We start from the raw sequence: 21,153 nt of genomic DNA, 5'->3' as shown, positions 1-21,153 counted from the left end.
ATTAAATTCAAAATAATTGACTTTCAAATTAAATTTGAATGCTTCAGCATCCACGTTATTCTGCATCACAATTAAAATAAATGCTTACAAACGTTTCCAAACGTGTTAAATTATCCTTTCTTCTTTAATTAAATACTAACCGTTTGGTTTTTGAACTCCTACTCCATTTTTTATAATCATTCCAGTCTAAATCTTGAAATTCATCTTCATCAAAATGTTCGTTGTGATGGTTTTACTTGTTTTCCACCATGAACATGGACCTTAAAATAAAATTATAATAGCATTTACAATATTCTTAATAAATGGTATATTATAATGACGAAAATTCAAGTTTTGTAAGATTCATCAATCTTATATTTCTAGACTGCGCACATTCACAGCCTAAGGCACCAATATAAAATATGATTATTCTATTGCGGGAAAGTTAACTGGTTTAATATTATAATGCAATGTTAAAAATATAGCAGATTATATGGTTGAGTAACTATACATTTTCATTAGTTTTCTGATTGACAACATGTTAACATTATAGATTCAATCTCAATCTTGACGAATAAGCTTGACGAAAACCACAAAACTTTATTTTTAAAGGCTTCGTCATGAATAAATTAAATATATAAATATATTTACAAGGATTTTATCTGCTGTTTTCAGTATGACTTTACTCTAAGACGTTATGCGCATAATTCAGATAGCTTTTGTTACAACGTATTTCTACTTTAAAACTGAATTGCGCAAAAAAGATAAAACATTGGTTTTTCATACTATGTGAAAAAATTTTGTAATGTGATGTGGAGAAATCAAGCAGGTTAGCCATGTGAGAAAAACATTGGACTTGTCATTTATATTTTTTCATTCAGTAATATTTTATAATGAATAAAACTTATATATTTTTATACGATGGGAGTTTATACTTTCATAACATTACTACTCTCACATTGGTGATCCCGACGTGATCAGATGAAGACAAAGAAGGAGCATTTTTCGAGGATCTAAGAAATATAGATTTTGACGCAGCACCATAATCACTGGCCTTCAGAGAAGACTTATAAGGTACGTCCAGTCCTCGGTTCATCATAGTTAACGCACTTACTACCTGAACCGGACTTTCGTGGTTACCCATTTGGTATACCCAGACCTCAGTGTTTATTGCTGACACAAAAAATAATTTGAAGCCTAGACTTCATTGGAATGCAATTCAACCTCTCCTTGTCCGGTTAACTCAACAAATCGTCTTTCGATGCTACCTCCTATTGTCGGCGACAGAGACGAGGCAAAACAAAATGACATAAATTGTTTATTGGATCTCACAATTCTGGACTCTTATGTTAAAGAAACCAATGATCCTGATTTGGATAAAGAGCCAACTTCTTTCTCTGATTAGAACCCATAAATAACGCATAACATAAGATACGAATGCAACGCCTGCAGAAATGGAAACTGTATCCATAAAAAACGCATTCTAAACATTAAGTTTTTCTGATATAACTAATACCAATTAAATCGATGCTGAATCTTGGAAGTTCACCGACAGTGATTACGTTATTATCAGAAGAAAAAGACATGCTATGATTTTAATATCCCCGTCATTTAGGAAAAAACCTTAGAATCAACACGACGATAGTTTCTTCTGTGTGGTAAACATCAATGGAACAAATTCAGGCAATAGAAGCAAATGGTTATAAACCACAACCCTAATGGTAATACCTACACAACTACTATCTATGCTAATGATGAACAACTTAGAATCAACGTTAAAAGTGAAGGCACGAAGAATTTAAATTTAATATATTTGAAGCAATTGATTTGAATTCATAACCCGCACTCTTATTCAGAACAGTTTTTGAAAATTTTGGAGATGTTAGCGAAAAGCAGGGCGAGAGTATCCACTAATACGTCAGGACTTTGGAGGAGCGATATCAAGGAAGGTAGGTCATTCACATGATGGCTGATAACTATTGGAGCTTATGACAATATCAGTCAGGTCTGATCCATGCCATTTTGAGGTCAAACTTGCATATTGGCATAACTAGAGCTGTTAGCAAATTTGTTTTGGTAAGTGGCTAGAACGACTGAACATGGATCAGGGGTCCCGGGTTCGATAGCCACTTCGAGCAGCCTGTTGTCAGGCAGCAGTGACAACGATTTTTATTTGGAATATAGATAACAATATGTTTCCAAGTGAAAACAGCCCTAATACGGCATTGCTGCAGCAATTAAATACATCACTATTACAGTAATTGTAATAATAAAAATTCAGCACATAGAGATGAGACAACTGTTTGGGTTGCCATCTATAATAAAAACAAACGTAGTTGGTAAGATATAATCACAACAGCTCATAGAACTCATAAGTTCTGATCGCTGTTCAAATAAAATTTAAAAAAATTGTAAGTTCGTCATTGTAAGTTAAGGGGTTAATTACTTGTGTATGACGATTCGCCTATCAGTTTCTATTCTTTTAGGTGCTAGCAAAAAAGTGAAAATTTTATCAACTTAGCAAAAGAAGTGCTAAGCAAAAAAGTGAAAATTTTATCAATGTTTTCGACAAAATTCCTGAACCAATTTTGACAGTACAAAAGATATCATTTAGAAATTGTGCTGGTTTGTCTGATGATCGGGAAGTTCATGCAACTTGGTCACTAGATTATTATTTATGATTGATAAATTTTCTATTAATATGATGTAAATACATGCCTTGACTGGAACTGGTACTTTAACGGTGATGGGAATCGGAACTGGCACCTTGACTGTTTTGACGTGATGCCGATGGCGCGTTATCACGTGCGTATGCGACTTGACTGGCACGTGGATACGCACTCTTTCTCTGTAATTGACACATGCATTTAATTTATTACTCTATTTCTATTTAATTGATATATGTTTTCACGCTTCGAGATATTTTTCATATGTTTTTATTGATGCTGTACCAGTAATAGTAGTATTGGTCGTTAAATCTGAATGCATTTACTTTTTATTCATTGTTATGTGTGTTTTATTCATTGCATCAAGAGAAATCAATTTGATACATGATTGTTAAACCATTATCCCATAAACCATAAAAATACGTTCATCAAAATCCAACCTAGAAAAACGAAACTATCTTAAGGATTACTTTCTTAGTCATTTTTGTATTAATTATTATCATCATTAAAGCTTGTAATTAATATTAGTAATTAATATAATGGTCGTAATATAATGCAAGCTTATTATATTACGATCCCAATGGTTCAGATTGATAACATTTCAATATTGTGTATTTGTTTCCAATAATAGTCATTATTTTACTTTATATAATTATTATGAGTAAGTTTAAGAAGAGGCCAAAATATTTATCGTTACGGCTCCCTTGCGAATGAATAAAATATACGATTAAAGATAGTTACTTTTTGGGTATCTTCAATAAAGTGATTCATATTTTCTTCATTTTTTGTTGTTAATATAATTATATTTCAAAAAGGGTTTTGGCCTAATTTTGATGAGGAGACTATAAAGTTGGACGATTATTGCATTTATTACCTCTGAGAGCTTCTCATTACACTTCTAGAAATCATTATAAACTGAAATATTCGCTCGAATATACATTTTGTATCATAAGATTTAAGATAAAGTATTTATTATAATATATCATAATGATTAGTAAAAATATAATGTTATGTAAAGGTTTTGGAGTTTTGAGTGGATATATTCCTCTTAATCTTTAATTTTTAGAAGCAAATCGTTTTTCTTGTTTTAAAAGTTTTTATGGAAGATTAAGTTTTAAGGAAATGTTATTTAATCAATTAATGAAAGATATTAGGAGGAGAATAACCACGAAAGAGTAACGTTTGAATATTGTTATTTTTGCTACTAATCCGATTATAGAGCGATTTCTGACCGCGATTTTTATTAATTTTCTCTCATATGTTTTTCTATATTGATGCTAAATTATATGCTATATATATTTTTTTATAATTATTTTTATTTATTTATTAATTATATTTTTTTAGTTTTCAATGAAGGTTGGATTTTAGAACTTTCGATTTAAATTAGTTACTCTTGGTTATTATTCAATAATGATGTGTTATAATATAATTACACTTAACGAACTGTACACCTTGAAGAAGATGAATTTCGGATGCAACCATCCTGTTAATGTGTTAATTATGAGAATGAATATCTTAAGCCTAAAAAATAACATGATAACACCCATTTAACTCTAAATCGAAATTTTAAAACTTTGTACACTATACTTATTACTTTTACTTTTATTCGTACCGTACCATTTTTATCATTTTCGATTCTGAAAAGAATGCTTCAGAAGGACAACCTTATTGGATAAGTTAGTAAAGAAACCATGGGTAATAATGGTTAGTAAAGAAACCATGGGTAAGGAAATTTTCTATACGAAAGAAAATTTGTAGGATGAGTTAATTTTGTTATTTTGTATGTTTCATAATGAAAAAATTATATTATACTTTAGCTCAATAGAACACTTAATGTAACAGTAAATAATCAGAAACTACAGTGATACAGTTCTTTACGATCAGTATGATATTTTAGTGTAAACTTTGATTCAGTTTTATGCTCTTCTATTGTGGAATCGTTATATGCCATATAAAAGTTTAGAAATCGAAATTTTACTATAATATAGCAATATAGATTTAAAAATATTTATAATAAGATTTATGGTCCAATATATCACGTAAAGAAAACTATATATGGCATTTAATATGAAATAATTACTTTAGGCGATTTCTTTCATCACGACGGATTTGTGTTGCAATATATAAAACTTTTATTTAATTCGAACTGATAATTATCTTACAATTAGTTACGTAGATAAATAGGAGTAAATTGTGTTTTTTTTCATTGATTCGAATATTATCATTTTTTGAATTGACATTTAGTAACACTCATTCGGTATTTATATCGGAAACGATCTTATGGAAATTATTAATTGAGTCTTTCTGCTTTATATACATTTATTTTTTTAAACTACAAATTAACTAGATACTGATACAGTATCATTAATTATTATTATTTAAATTTAATTATTTCTAATATATGAACTCACCGTCCTGGATTTGGATGACTTGAGCATAAGTTTATCACCAGCATCAACAACAGAATTTGCTATATAAATAATTTGTATTGTGTTAGAAAATGGTCACTTCAATTTATTATTTGAAAATTAATGTAATTCAATATACTATTTTCAAATTAACACATTTATATTATTTTTAAATTAACACAAAATTGGGTGCAATTCATACCAAATCAATTTAATATTTATTATACACATATTTTTTAATATAGGAGACATTAATAGGAAATTAAAATTAAAAACGATATAATTGTTTTTAAGTTGCATATTAACGTGTTTTTTATTCGATAATCATAATTCTGAAAAGTATTGTAATATAAATACAACTCATTTAAAATATTTGTATTACGTATGTTGTTATTGAAATTTGAAATTATTACTTAATCTGAGGTATGGTGTATATTGTAAAAAATTAAATTTTTGTTGTGAGTTGTTTTAAGTTATTGTCAATATAAATTTTCTTAAAAATAATGTTTAACCAAATATTTTGGAAATAAACTAAATAAATCTTAGCATGAGAAGAAATTCCAAATATAAACAATATAATTATTTTTAGGATGCATTTTACGAAAAATATTATAATTTAGGATTTTAGAAACCATTTTTAATAGATTTAAAATAAATATATTGATGAAAAAATAACAAATCTATACTTACAAATATGCTGCTATAATCCATAATGTAATCCTTTATTAATTAATTTTCTACACTTGCACTCACATCAAATTAAAATAACAAAAATTTATTATTCTTATTAATTCATTTAAATGATATAATTAATTCGATATATAAACAATTTTTTATGCTTATTGTGGTTTGATATAAGAAAAGTATTAAAAACTAATTTCACTTCTCTTAAACACATACAGATTAAATTTTATCCATATACGTATATTAGGAAATATTATTACTTTATTTGTATTCTTGTGTGTTGGTAAGAATTTCGACCTTTCTCTTTCGAAATGCAAGTTTTGTTTAAAGTGTCGTTTGGAGCGAACGTGCTTTATAAACTGAGATGGCGAAATTTATACATTTCCCTACCCCGATCAGAAATTTTACCCATGGTGTAATTCATTACTCTACTCTTTAGGTATTTAATGTGAAGAGGAAAATTTACATGTAGACGAATTGATAATTAAGTTCCAGTAATAATAGGGCAAACCCAAAAAATGGAGCAGTAATTTCTTGGTAATATTTTGTAATCAGTCTAGAGATGGGTAACTCACTCCGTAGTTATCACTCCGATACAACTCCTCCTTCGGAGTGAATCCGAGTGGAGTTGTTTCACAGGATTTGTCATATCCGACTTCCTTAAACTAGTATTAAATCTGTTAATTCGTACAGGCATTTAGTGTTTTTGTCGTTTTTGCTTTAGGAAGGAAGCGGTCACTTTCTTGTCTCGCAGGCAGTTTTATGACCTTTTTTAGGTATAAAAGTCACAATAAATACCATTGTGTATTCTCCAGAAAATACAAAAATGTTACTCTAAAGATACAGAACAATGAAATTGTATTCAAGGCTCAAATGTATAATTCATTGAATAGTAAGGGGTGATATTTCTAACTACGACAATCTTTGGCCGTAAATGATGGCAATCAAGAATATACATACCGAAAAATATACGAAATGAAATACATTTATTTAATCTTGTTTTTTCATAGCCTGAAATAACAACACTTTACAAAATTTATCAGTGATATAATTAGCATTTAAGGAGTAAAAAATATTCAGTATTATATTATTACTTTTACACAATTATATAATGGTGTAAAAGTAATAATATGCTAATCGAACTACGCGATATAATATTAATTCTCAAATGGAAATAGCAGAAGAAAAATTTTGAAAGCAGAAGTATTATGTTTTGCTTTTATTACAAAGTACTACATAATTTTTATATAAAATTATTCCAAAAAATCAATTATTTTCTCATCAAAAGGAAATTATTAAGGGGGTTGTTCTTTTTTTGCTACAAAAAATGCAAATTATTTGTTTTTGTTTTTCTCGAAATGTATTTATCATAGAGACATGCGGTTTTTTTTAAACAAAAATTACAGAATCATAGAATATTACAAAATTATCTTCTTTTTTATTTTCGCCATCGTTTTTTAACCAGGGGGCGCCAAAGTCGGCCTTGCAAAATCGGTCTCTCGAAACAAAAAAAAAGAAACTACGTTGAAGAAGAAGTTTGAATCCAGTCCCCCTACCAAAATGAAAGAAAAAAAGCAAGAAGGAAAAAAATGGCAGCTATTTTTAAAAAAAGTGTTAAAAAAGACCTTGTTATTGGGGCCAAAAACTTCGCAAAAATTTTTTGCGTTATGTTATTAAGTTGTTTGAGGTAGGGGGACTAGGTATTGCAGTGGTGAACAAATTAAAAAAAATGCAAGTCGATCCGACTTGTAGTTTTTTTTAAATTTGTGGCACCGCATTGAAAAAAGTCATTTTGAGAAAAACGTATTTAAAGTTTTTAATATGATGTACTAAATACACCATTTAATTTAATGTACGAAATACACCATGGTGTTCGAAGATGCTGGCACATTAAAAAGGTCATGTGCATGAGGTATTATAATGAAAAAGAGGCAGCTGGCTAACAATAGCTCGCGGAGCGATAAAAAAACGCTTTCGGAGGATCATACATATAGAGATAAATATATCTATAACTTCGTCAAAAAAATAGATATTGAGATGATTTTTTTTTTAAATAATTCTAAGGTTTTTAGCTTTCATAATATCAAAAAATCTCAAAACCGAAACAAAGAAAAATAAAAAAAGAACAACCCCCTTAAATTGAATTTTATTCTCAAGTTTTGCGTTTTTACTTTGGTACACTGCTAAAAATACGAGTCACACTGAGTCGATCATCTTGTCGACAAAAAAAATTTACAATCCGTCATTTATTCGTGAATTTTTTAGAAAAATTATTTTATTGATAATTTTTCATAAATTTTTATTTCAAATTTGGATTTGACAAATCCTTAGATACATGAACAGCGTACTATAGAACACATTTGTTTCGAGTATTTCGGTTTCAAAATTGTCGGAGTTGTGGAGTTGTTTAGCGGATATAACTCCTCCCTGAAGCGGAGTCAAATCCGAGTCGATTCGGCTTCGGATATAATAAGCCCATCTCTAAATCAGCCACTTGTCGTTCCTTTGAAATGAATGGATGTACGAGTATATTAGGCTGTAGGTTGATGTAATATAGTAGTATTTAAGAAATCATATCAAAACTAGTATCTTCTGTTGTTAGTTTTTTTGGTTGTGAGCGCTGTTGCTTAGTTTACAAGACCATAATATAATTCTTAAGTATACGTTATTTAATTATTTAATGAGATGTGTTGTTAATTTCAAGTTACACTTACATCTGGTTGAGGTAAAAAGGACCAACTGACAAAAATGTAAAAAATAAAAAAAATATAATAAATAAATAGTAAATAAATAACCTCTGTTGATGAATATTTCTGACAAAATACTAGATCAAGGTTTTATACAGTGTTATGTCTGTAAAAAAATTACCCATGAGATTTATATTTTGCGTTGGTTGACTAATGTAGCTATTATTTCGTAAAATTCCTTTCATTAAGAATGAGACATTGAACCTGTCTGCACCCTGACCTGTTCATGGGGTAAAAAAAACCAGGCGACAAATTTTTGGAAAACTCATATATGATGATGATGATGAGAGTTTTATCAAACATAGTCAGATTGTTGTTTGTTTGATATGTGGTATTCGCTGTGATACTTTGGTTTTCACAATATAATTGCTAAACGTCATTTTGGAATAGATGTTCAATTACATATCGGCATCTTTTTATTGTCAAATCAAAAATAATGATGCGTGAAAAATGAGATTAGTGTTATAAACAAATATAACTAGTTTGCAAGTCGAGCATATTTCTGAATAACTTGTAATACCGACTTTTATTGTCGATTTTATCTTGAAATATGATAGAAATGAAAACTATTTTTAACTTGAGTTCTGTAAATTTTATTACGTATGATGAAATTACGTGACTGTTGCTATTTTGTGAGTTTTTGTTAACTTATCCTTAGTTTATACGAATGCGATAGAATTTATTACTTTCTTTTTTTATCGGATTTGTGCCAATTTTTATGATACCACTTCATCACTCGCTAGAATTAAAACCTTTGACTGTTTTTAATTTAGAATTTTTGTTATTAATTTCTTATTAAATTCTGTATTAATTTTTGTTATTAATTTCTTATTAGTTCTGTATTAATTTTTGTTATTAATTTCTCATTAATTTCTTATAACTTGTATTAATAACTTTTAAAATTACCTTTCCAGACTAGAATACCCTTCAAAATGAACTTGAAATTTGAAACAGTATGCGATTCTTTGAATGTTTTGTTAGTAACATGCTCAATTTTGGACAAGTTTAATTTTTCGGTATCCTAACATTCAAAATACTACTTGATTTTTATAACATATGTTTTATTTAAAAAGGTTCTAGAGAAATCCCTATTAGTCTTCATTAATCTCTCTGCGAACAATAGAACAGTGACATTAAATTTAGACCAATGCATTTCCCCCGTAGGGTAAGTTATAGTAATCGCAAAAAAAATGAAAATGAAAATTTTTGCATATCTCAACGTTTTAAAGGTTTCTGAACATTTTGCACCTTAGAAAAAAATAAATTTCAAAATTTTCAAAAAGAAAATTTTCATATGCGTTATTGTAATTGTAAGAAATATATCCTCATATGGATTCATTTGGAATCTCGAAATTCTTAATGTAAACATTTTTTAGTGTCGCTGTATATTATATGAACGAATGAATATATAGTAATCATATTTATCTCTTTGAAAACATTTAAAACAATTGTTATTAATCTTTAATCAATATTTATTGATTTTTTCTCGAATATTTAATTTTTGAACGGCATGTTCCAGCAATTTTCCTGGCACGATGTCATGCATCACTAGTTGTATGTTTTATTTATTCTGACATTTAAGGCAACAAATAAGAATTTTTTCCAATATTTTGTAATAATCAGATAGTATAAATAACGATTCAAATTCTAGAAACTAGTCGTTTAGTGACAAGAAACTGCGCAGAATTTAGCATTAGCCGATCGAGATTCTAGAGATCACTGTTTGCTCGCATTAACTTTCTACGCGAAATTGGACTTTACAAAATCAAGAGCAAACTCATTTATTTTCTCATTTCGGAGAGCTATGACGTCGATATAGCAATGATATATATTTATATACTTCTGATTGTAAACGCATTTATCATAAGTGATGTCATTTTACTAATTACTAAATTGTTTGTGATAATATATGGTATTGAGATTTATTACTACCTGTGATCAAGATTAACATATCCCGTCCACTAGTTAGCAAAACTAATCTAAAATCATAAAGTTCTCTTTTTAGAAGGCAATTCGTTATTAAAAAAATAATGATATATCTTAAGAAAAATGGTATCTCTCAGGCATGATGTAAAGTTTTGCTCTCTCAAAAAAAAACATTTTGAAAGATCATTGATTTTAAGACATCTTATCTTTATTTTTTGTACCATTAATACCTACAATATTTTTTAATTTTTGAAATTGCCGATAAAACAAATGATTAAGGCTATTTGTAGCAATGTATTGGTCATAATTTGCTGATCAAAATTGAAATTGATTAAAAATAGAGATACTCAAAAACAAGTAAAGTTAAGAATCTTTTTACAACAATATTTAAAAGTAGATGGCAAAAGATGTACAACCAGTCATCACCTTGATTCTTTCGACTTTGCTATATGGAGATAAACGGCAATATTTGAAAATACATAACAAAAGTATTTTATTATTAGTTATTCTTTTGTTATTAGTTTTTTGGTTGTAAGCATTTTTGTTTAGTATTTAAAATATAAGTTTTAATTAAATTTTATTTAATTGTTTTGGGTCTATTGTTAACTTAAAGTTAGGTTTTTTCATACTTCTATAAAAGCTTACACGTGGGTGAAGTAAAAAGGACCAACTAGATCTTTTCCCTGGCAAAGGTGTGAACAATAAAATATAGAACATAAAAAAGTAAATTAAGTTGCAGACATCAATTATACAAGAGATAAATTAATTGTTATTACAACTCTGCAGATGAATATTTCTGATAAATTACCAGATGAAGGTTATATACAGTGACATTATTTCTATATTTTTGTAGAATAAATATATTTGATCAAATTTAATCAATCAATTTGAGCCCTATATATTAAGCCCTTCGTTATGTACTGGATAAGAAAGTGGGCTAGCACAGATTAGTCCGGGGTTCGATCCTAACCTTGGCCAGCTCGATATCAAGCAGTATTTAAACTTGCGGTGATAGATTCCAAGGAAAATCGTCTATACATATCAAGCAGTATATCAAATTCCCACTGGAGGTGATGGATCTTCAATATGAATGACGGGAAACGTCATTCCTTGTTATAACTTATGTACATGTATAAGATATACATATCTATTATACAATCTATAGTACACGCTGAAATAGGAAGAGTGGTTGACCGCTGGTTTATCCTTTCGAGAAAAAATAATAAGTTAGGATGTACTACAGCAAAAACAACTCACAGAACACGTAGTTTTGACCGCTGTTAAAAAAATCTTATAGCTATAAAATGTATTACATAATATATTCAGCTTGTACGTGATTTTCAAAGATCACAGTATTTTAAAATCGTTTATGATTTTTGCATGTATTATAAATGCAAACACACGCAATACGCACAAACAATATTCTTGCTATCAGATGTAACTACGTAAATTTCTCTTCAACGAAATTACGCAATATGAGAGAAGACCTCATAAAAATCTTGTAATAAATGTAAAAGAATAATAAATACTAATTGTTAAACTTCTAATTTAATGAGGGAAATGTTCATATAATGGTAAATTTATTATGCAAGTCGTAATTTCTCCATCCGTGTAGAGAAATAATATATTTATGCGTATATAAGAAGTATGATATATTTAAAATTCATGATTGAGCACATATCTACAAATCTTGAAACTAATTAATTCATTTACTTCTACCGATTTCTCTTGTACTGTAAAATAATCAATCAAATGAGCAACTCATAAGTGTGCAGTCAAGGTAATATCAGTCAATTAATTACTTAAATATTTCTGCTTAAATACACACAAAATATGTTATATGAGGAAGCATTTGTTAAAAACATTAAAATTATTTCGAGTAATTTTTTTTATTATTATTAACTTTCCGTAGGGCAAGTTATAGTAATTGCGCAAAAATCAAAAATAATTTTTTTCGCATATCTTTACTTTTCAATGTCTACTAAACATTTTGGCATACCTACCGTAGAAAAAATGGTTGTATGTGTGTGTGTGTATGTAGTATGTGTTTTGTATGAATACAATTTTTCGTCCACGATTTCGAAAGCACGGATCAATAAATATTCGATTCAATTCAAGGGGAGATGTGCTGATTAGTCTTTTTCAAAGACAAAATCGAGGAGCATTTCATTTGAATGATTCAAAAAATATTTTATTTGTGTTGACGGAATTGATAATTGGTTATATTTATGCGAAGGTAGATCCAGCAGTTTTTGGAGTTGCAGAAAAAAAGTTAAAAAAATGATATTTGTTGAAATGAAATTATCATTTCAGATTATTACTATTGATTTATACACATGTAGTATGTTGACTTTTAGATGGAAGGTAGACAGGTGAACTCGTAGATAGGTAGACAAATAGGTAAATAGGTAGAAAAGTAGAAGAGTAAACAAGGAAGTAGTTAGTTATTAGTTAGAGTAAACTAGTTAATATGTAGACCTGTCAACAAAAGTAGACAAATTGAAACTTAGAAAAGCAGTCCCTTAAGATTTTAGACAATTAGACAATGGACAAGTAGACTGTTCGACAGATAGATCACATATCAAATATTTATTCATTATATCGATTAATAACACACTTCGGGAAGTTCATTCAACCTGCATTATGGCAAAATGCCACATACACTTAGTTATAAATTTTAATTTGATTCAGCAATTTATGGTAAGAACTATTTGTACTCGGAAACAAATTTTTCCCTATATTGCTTTGTAAAAACAAAAGTCATTACTGCTTAACATCAGGCTTCCAAGCGGCCATCGAACTTGAAACTCTGGACAACCCAAAGCTCTATATACTGCAAAGCCCAGATTTCATAAAAAAGCAAATTCTAATTTACGTTTATTTAACAATACTTATTATCTATAACTCCAATTATGTATACATTTCTTCTTGTATCATAACACAAACCATTTCTGTAATATTTTCTAATATACTGGCCGAACCAGTTTGTAATGAACATAAAATATATATGTCTAAACTTACCGCCTTACACATTATATGTTTCGTATCATAGTGTGAATTTACGTGTTGTATTTTCATAAAATAGTAAAAATTTTGCAGTTTATTTTCACTTTTGCTCCAATTCAACTTGTGATTGTCAAGAAATTAACTGTGTTCATTAATCTGCTTTTTACGATTTTACTGCATTTAATAAAATTATACATTACATTTACTTTATAATTTTAAACTTTATAATTATAATTGAATTCAACCTGTTAATGTTAGCATGCTTTAGGATAATAATTATTATTATTAAAAATATTAAGTGCCATGATTTTAGGAAAATTGTTTCCTGAACCGATGTGGATAATTAAACAATTTTTTGGTCCATATAGACAAATTGCGAAGTTGGTTTATTGAAAGGTTTAGAAATTCAATTTGTAGCAATTTTTACACAAATTTCAAGGAAATCGAACTTTTGAATTTTTTTAGAATGATTAAATATTTAGAAAGTTAAAATATTTCAAAACGTTCAGTATTTTCAGAATATTTTGAAAAACGCAACATTTTCAAAAAATTACTTTTATATTCATAAAATTCGGATAAGCTGTATATAACATTAGGCAGTTATTTGTAAGGCTGAATACAATATACCGATTGATTTTGTTTGTATTCTGCTTAATGTAGTATCTGGACAAAAAATAATATTATCTTATATAGAGTAGTTTCATTGGTATCTAAATCTATGCATCATAACAGTTTCTAATAATTTTATTATATAATATCAATTCCATCAAAGCATTTTATTGATTTGAAAGATCGCTGCAGAATTTTTTATGAGTTAATTGACCGGGAAATCATAAAATTAGATGTTATATTAGAACGAAAGTGTTGGATTAACATATGCTTTTTGCATAAATAAATTATAAACATATTACTACAAATTAAGTAATTTCATTATTTACGATTGACGATTAGCCAAACTTTTCATTATAATTATCAGTAAAGTGCAACTTTTGTCGTGCACATATTCGCTCAAAAACCCTGAATTGATCTTGCAAATTCGTATTCGATTTGATAAGTTTTTTGGCCGAGGCGTTTTTTTGTAATTTATTACTCAATTTTTTTTTGACGATTTTAATGAAAATGTTTGTGATGATCCTCACAGAGTGTTTTTATTATAAACATACTTAAACTTTAGAATATTCAGCTTTAAAATAAAAAATAGTATAGTTGCTCAATCTCAATTCTGATTCAAAAGTCTTTTTCTACTGCTTTCTTAAGATTCATAACAATAATATGAGCAGTTAAATATTGAAAATCAAATTATAATATAATGTAATATCTATATTATTTAGATAGCCACAGTATGTAATCTTTTACTTTATTAACTTCCCATTGGGTAAGTTATAGTAACGGGCCGAAAATTGAAAACATTTTGGCATATCTCAGAAAAAATTGATGTGTCTGCATTTTTTCGTCCACGTTTTCGGACACACGGATCAACCGATTTGAATGATTAAAAAAACATTCGATTCTTATTGATAGGGACATGTGCTGATTAGTTTTTGGCAAAGGCAGGTCCAGTCGTTTCGGAGATACGGAGCAAAGAGTGCAGAAAATAGAAATCGAGGTTTTGAATTAGGAGTATCCGATTTGAATGATCGAAAAAACATTCAATTTGTAATATAAAGGTTGGGAGAAGTGGTGGTTTTTGGCAAAGACAGGTCCAACCATTTCGGAGATACAGAGCTAAATGTACAAGAAATGGCAGTTTTTTATAATTCAGATTTTAATTTTAATTCTAATTGAAGTTCAAAAGCTCACTTATATACTTTAAATAAACAAGGTTAACTTTGAAATCTGTAAATGCTTATATAATTCTTATAAATATTAGGCAATGGTACAGTATTTATAATAATCTACGGGAAGTTCTATCAATTTGCCTTAAGGCATGATGCCACACACTACTAGTTTTATTATAAGACAATAATTTTTATCATCAGCATTTGTAAAACTGGCATAGATTAATATAGAATAAATTTCTTTTTTAATATGATCCTGGCAGTGTTCAGGCTAAGTTCTCTGGATGAGTTTGGAAGATAGAAGTAATTGATATAATCTTTTATTATTGACTTAATCAAAATTAATCGACTAATTTGTACTACGTAGTGTATATGTACCTAATAGTGACTTAAATATTGCTAATTCGTTAATGGAATTTCCACTAGCTTCTCTTTCAAATAATAAATTTTGAGTTAATACTTTGTAGAGAGCGGAAGTTGAATAAGCCGGGTTTAATTAGTTGTCAAGACCAACTCATATAGTAATAAATGATATAATTTCACCGTCTTATTATGCATGGTGAACACTATTGCATTTGTACAAGCTTTTATTAGGCACTTTCTCCTCAGATTATGTTTTATGATTTTCTACTTACATACTAACACGGGTTAGTCTGTAGAAGTGCACATCAAGGAAGTTCATTTGCAAAGTTAATTATACAATTGTAATTTTAACCGACCATGTCGTGTAATGAATTTAACAATTGAACTGTCATGTAGAAGAAAAGAACTGGCTATTTAACTTTGTACGAATCTTAATTGAATTTCTTCGCCGGAAGTGTTTTGTTAATAATGGTGCTTCTTTGAAATATGCCGGTAAAGTTCCTGTTAGTTTGTTGGTTTTAAAATAGAGGGTGTGTCAAGAGAAAGTTTTATTTGTTTGTTACCATTGTTTGGAACAAACAAATAATTTAATTAACTTCCCGAAGAAGTTGATGTTTTTGCCAGAAAACGTGAATTCATAATTTTATGTTGTCTCGACGTACTTCTTATTCGTTTGTGACTAAAATTCGAAAAGCATGTGTTTTTTTTGAATAGCGAAGGAAATGCCTTTATGCTTTTCAGACTGGTCTTTTGTTTGGTTATGTCGGACTCAATACCGCTGGTTATAATACCGACTGAAACCTCCGCTTTGACCTTACCTCTCGTTCCCACGGAAACCGCCGTTAGGCGTTACTTCGTGAGGGGAGGATCTAGAATGTTGTCATTCTTACCTTGATTTTATACTCATCTTTGAAATTTGCGAAGGCCCATTTGCTCCTTTTCTTTCCGTAGAACGCAGGTCAATTAGCATATCTCTCGAAAAAGCATGTGTGAGCAAGCCAATTTGTATCTTTTCTCAAAAAATTAAAAATCGATTTGATGAACTCGATTATGGAATTGCATTCATTATATTTCCTAGCGATCGGTTGAGTCGTTTTTTCGTAATTAAATTTTTTGATATATTTTAATTTTTTTTATTGAGTGCAACTAAAGGGCCAATTCTCTGATAAAATAGAATAGGATGGTAGTAATAATACTATGTTACGGGTCTATTATCATATGAATTGCTAGTAACACACTGTCAAAAAGGCTATGTATTTGCTAAGCGATCAGATGTTAAACATTTAAAATCTAACCTTCAAAACGCACAATCGTTGAATAACAATTTATCATAAAGTGTAACTTTCTGATGTCTCTAGATATCGCATATGAATTCAAGTTTTATGTGTGAAACGCCTGAGAGCACAGCAAATAAATAGCTTTCTGACTATTTTTTACTATTAATTCATACGAATATATAATACCCGTAACATAGCATTGCCATAACACTACTATTCTATTCGCGAATTGGCTCTTAAATACATAAACTTTATTCATTGCTACTAACTTCATCTTGTACTGGGAATCTCCTTTGCAAAATATTCATAACATAGATAAATCTTTCAAAATGTAAAGCATTCATTACTCAGATAAATCAAAAGCACCATTTTAATCTTATTTCTCATTTATGTATGTATTTCAATTGGGTGTTTGTGGTTTACTGGTAAGAGCTTTGGCCTTATTACCTCGAGGTTCTTAGTTCGAATATAAATGAAAATATAGATCAAAATATGTTTTCAAGTAAACATAACAATTCGAAGGTGCAATATATCATAATTAGAAATGACGACCTCTTGGTTGCCTTTTAACAGTATTTGTGTGAAAGTAAATATTCCAGTCCATTATAAGGACAACTTTTGGGTTCTACTCGTAAAGAAAATTTATAGTGCTATTTAGCAAAAAAACGAAACCTCAATGGCTATAATTTTTTTCATTTATTCTGATAATTTGTATTTTTTCTTTATGGAAATGTTTTATGCAAGGTAATTATTTTAATATATCAGGTTTTCAAGTTTTCAATTTTAGATATTTATTTATAAATTTGAAAATAATTACCTAATGATGTAATCATAAGGCTTATGAATATTTTTCAACATCACTGGTGCGTGAAACATTTTAAATTATTATAATTAACACTTTCCCACACGTGTAATTTTCGATTATATACGAGATAATTCAGATCATTATATAAACAGAAACATTACAATGTGTACGAGTTATATAATTGACCAAAAAGAATTATATGTATTATAATTTTACACCATTTTTTGTTTTTGTATAATGTTAAAACGTTTACTCAATGTTTTGAATAAGTTTATGATATGCTAAATATGTTCTGAAATTGAATTAATGAAAGTTAATCCAGGGGAATTTAATACTAAAGTTGATGTCAATACATTTCACTGATACTTCATATGTTTCTAAGGTAATTAATAGGTAAGACTGGGTACGGATGTGCCACTTTTTTTGATCAGCGATATATTTATTAATTTATCAGTTAGCTGGTAGAACAGTAAATACAATGGTAACTTGAACAGTTGTTTTTGAGGAAATACTGAAATATTGCCTTTAAATACGATGATTAGTTATGAAATGAAATCATACAAAAAAGGGCGAGTCCACAACCGTCCACACCGGAGGGACGGTTGTGGCAGGAATAAAAATAGGTCAAATATCAATAGCTATAAATATCAAAATGGTTTATAACAACATTTATTGGCAAAAATATGTAACAACACACAACATAATTATTTAAACAAAGCTTCGAATATAATATAACAATATATAACAAACCGAAGAAGAGAATGCTACTGACGAGCAAATTGAGTCTCGACTTGCGGAAGAGACTAGTAAAGTGCTACGTCTGGACCATAGCTCTGTACGGATCGGAGACGTGGACTCTAAGAAAGGCTGATAAGAACTACCTCGAAAGTTTTGAAATGTGTTGCTGGAGGCGAATGGAAGAAATAAAGTGGACGGACAAAATAATAAATGAAGTAGTCTTGAGAAGAGTCGCGAAGAAAGGACTCTAATGAGCACAATTCTGAGAAGAAAAGGAAACTGGATTGGACCTCTTTTGCAAAGTGGTCATCCTGCACGACGTCGTCGAGAAGGAAAATACATAAAATAAATTTAAATAAATAGGGGAAGGGGAATAGTGGTTATAGGTTAAAGGGTAAGGGAATCATTTATTTGTGGTGGCTCTCACACCATGGAGCTGCCTTCGGGCAACAAAACATTAGACAAGAAATCTCTACGAAATCTTCTTTTATTGAATTTTCCCTTTCCTTTCTCTCTTATATTTTGTCTTAGTTAAGTTAGACTTGTCTTTATCTGTATAAATTTCACCCAAAAGACAAGAAATATATGTCACAACATATACATGTCACATAAAACAAACCTAATTGCTGATAATTAACTATTAATATCCAAGTAGCAGCAAAATAATAAAAAGAAGATCAATAATAGTTATTATTAAAAGTAATCGATAAAAAAAACTTACTTTTGGCTCTTTAAAAGCAATTCGGTTTACAGATCATGTTAATGTGGGGCGCTGACTCAATGCAACAATGGAAACTTGTTTGAACTAATATACTTCATCAAAAATTTCAAAATCATTATAGTTAGCAGTTATGTAACCCGGCACAATCGTGCCCAGTCTCCCCTATTATATACATATACATAATATATATCTAAAGTGAATCTCATTTAGAAAGAAACATAATGCAAATTTCTGAAAGCAGCACTTTGCTTTCCAAAAAAATATTATCTTTACCAATGGAAATGGATTTTTAATCATCTAAATAAAAATCATTTGACTTCACATCTAAAACTGCATTTCTGTCCGAGATTTTTTTTTCCTGTAAAGCGACACGTGCCTTCAGTTTATTACAAATAAATTGAAATCTATTTATGTGACTTTATTTTGCTATTTGTTTTATTTATTATTGTCACGCTTTTCTGGTTTGATATTAGAAAAGAATAACTATAGATAAACAAATTATTAATAAGAAATTTCTCGAAAAGAAAGTTTGAGTTCTTGCAAAATGCATTTCCTATTCAAAAAGATTATATGCTTATAACAGAATTGTATTATTGAAACGGAGAATCTTGTGAATACATTTTTGAAAATATTTTTATTTGATGTAGTTTTTTATTTAATCGTTATATACATATTTACACTTACGCGGGTGTATAAATAATTGGATATATGCACTTTTTTATCTCGTCATATCTAGTTTTTTTCTATTGTGATATCAAGTAATCTAGTGTAGTTGTAATTACATTCGTTACTGGACGTTTTATTCTTATTTACTTATCGGTCAGTCAAAGCCATTAGCTAATTGGATTAATTAATTTATTATCTGGTTTAAACTCGCATGTATTTGTCCACCTATATATTTATGTCTTTATATGTACAACCTAATTCAAGTGTGGGAGTTGATAGTGAAATTCTGCATTTATCGAACCTAATGTCTCGTAATTTTAAACACCTCATTGATATTGATATAGAATTAGTAAGCAACTCATATTAGATAATATTTTATTTCAAAAAGTTTTCAAAGTAGGCCTACCTTTATGCGAAGACAGTCCGTCGAAAACAGCTTACCATTAATTTAAATTCATAATACGCATTTATGGTTTAAATTATCAAGACAAGCGAGAAATCTCTTCACATATATGTTTTTAACTAAGTTTTAAAATCTAAGGATTCACTAAAGTTGTTTTCGCCATTATAAACTTTCACAAAATACAACTGTCACTTTCAATTACTTTTTACTAATTAAATCGACAGTTGTCAAAAAAACACTTATTGTTTTGTGCTATTAAGTTGGTTATCCTGAAATTTGGTGTTGCCTGATGTAGATAAAGTATATACTGCGCTCGCTCACATATATGGCGCTAGAGTGAGATAGATGATAATATTGAAGCCGAAGTGTGGAACATACTACAAGGGCTGATTTTTGAATATTGTCTAATCACAAGCGTATTGTTTTGAGTGCAATAAACTTTGGCAACTTAGTGGTAAATTAAAAATTTACAAAAACAAGTTGCAAATGAAGTGAAACTAAAGTAAATAAATAAATGAGTGTTGTAACTAATATTGCTTTAAATGTGCTGTTTATAATGATCTGTAATAGTGCTGTTAGTTATTATGTATTTTAAACCGTACGTTTAAATAGAATATTTGACAAATTTGTACAAAATGGAATAATGTACAACATTATAAAACTTTACTGCAACTTTTATATATATAGGATTTCGAGAATAGTTAAATATATAAGATTTCGAGATATGAGTTGAATCTGAAAGCAGATTATTTATACTACTGAATCGTGAGTTTTGTGTAAAAATACCATATCTTTGATACTAATTAATTGATTTCATCTTGTTCTTACAAAAAACAATAGACTTAGTGCAAATATTTTTTATTCAATAATATTTTCTGAATCATTCAAAGATAGATACGTTTTATTAGACACTATGTGTCATCTTCCATAAATCTACTATTGCTAAAATATGCCAATATAAACTGTAGAATATGTATCTAAAATAT

This window comes from Ctenocephalides felis, unplaced genomic scaffold (assembly GCF_003426905.1).
Source record: "Ctenocephalides felis isolate EL2017-DRISC unplaced genomic scaffold, ASM342690v1 CF-g0.4_SCAFFOLD_03571, whole genome shotgun sequence".
NCBI classification, from domain to species: Eukaryota; Metazoa; Arthropoda; class Insecta; order Siphonaptera; family Pulicidae; genus Ctenocephalides; species Ctenocephalides felis.
The sequence above is the reverse complement of the archived record's forward strand: the minus strand, read 5'-3'. Positions refer to the sequence as shown.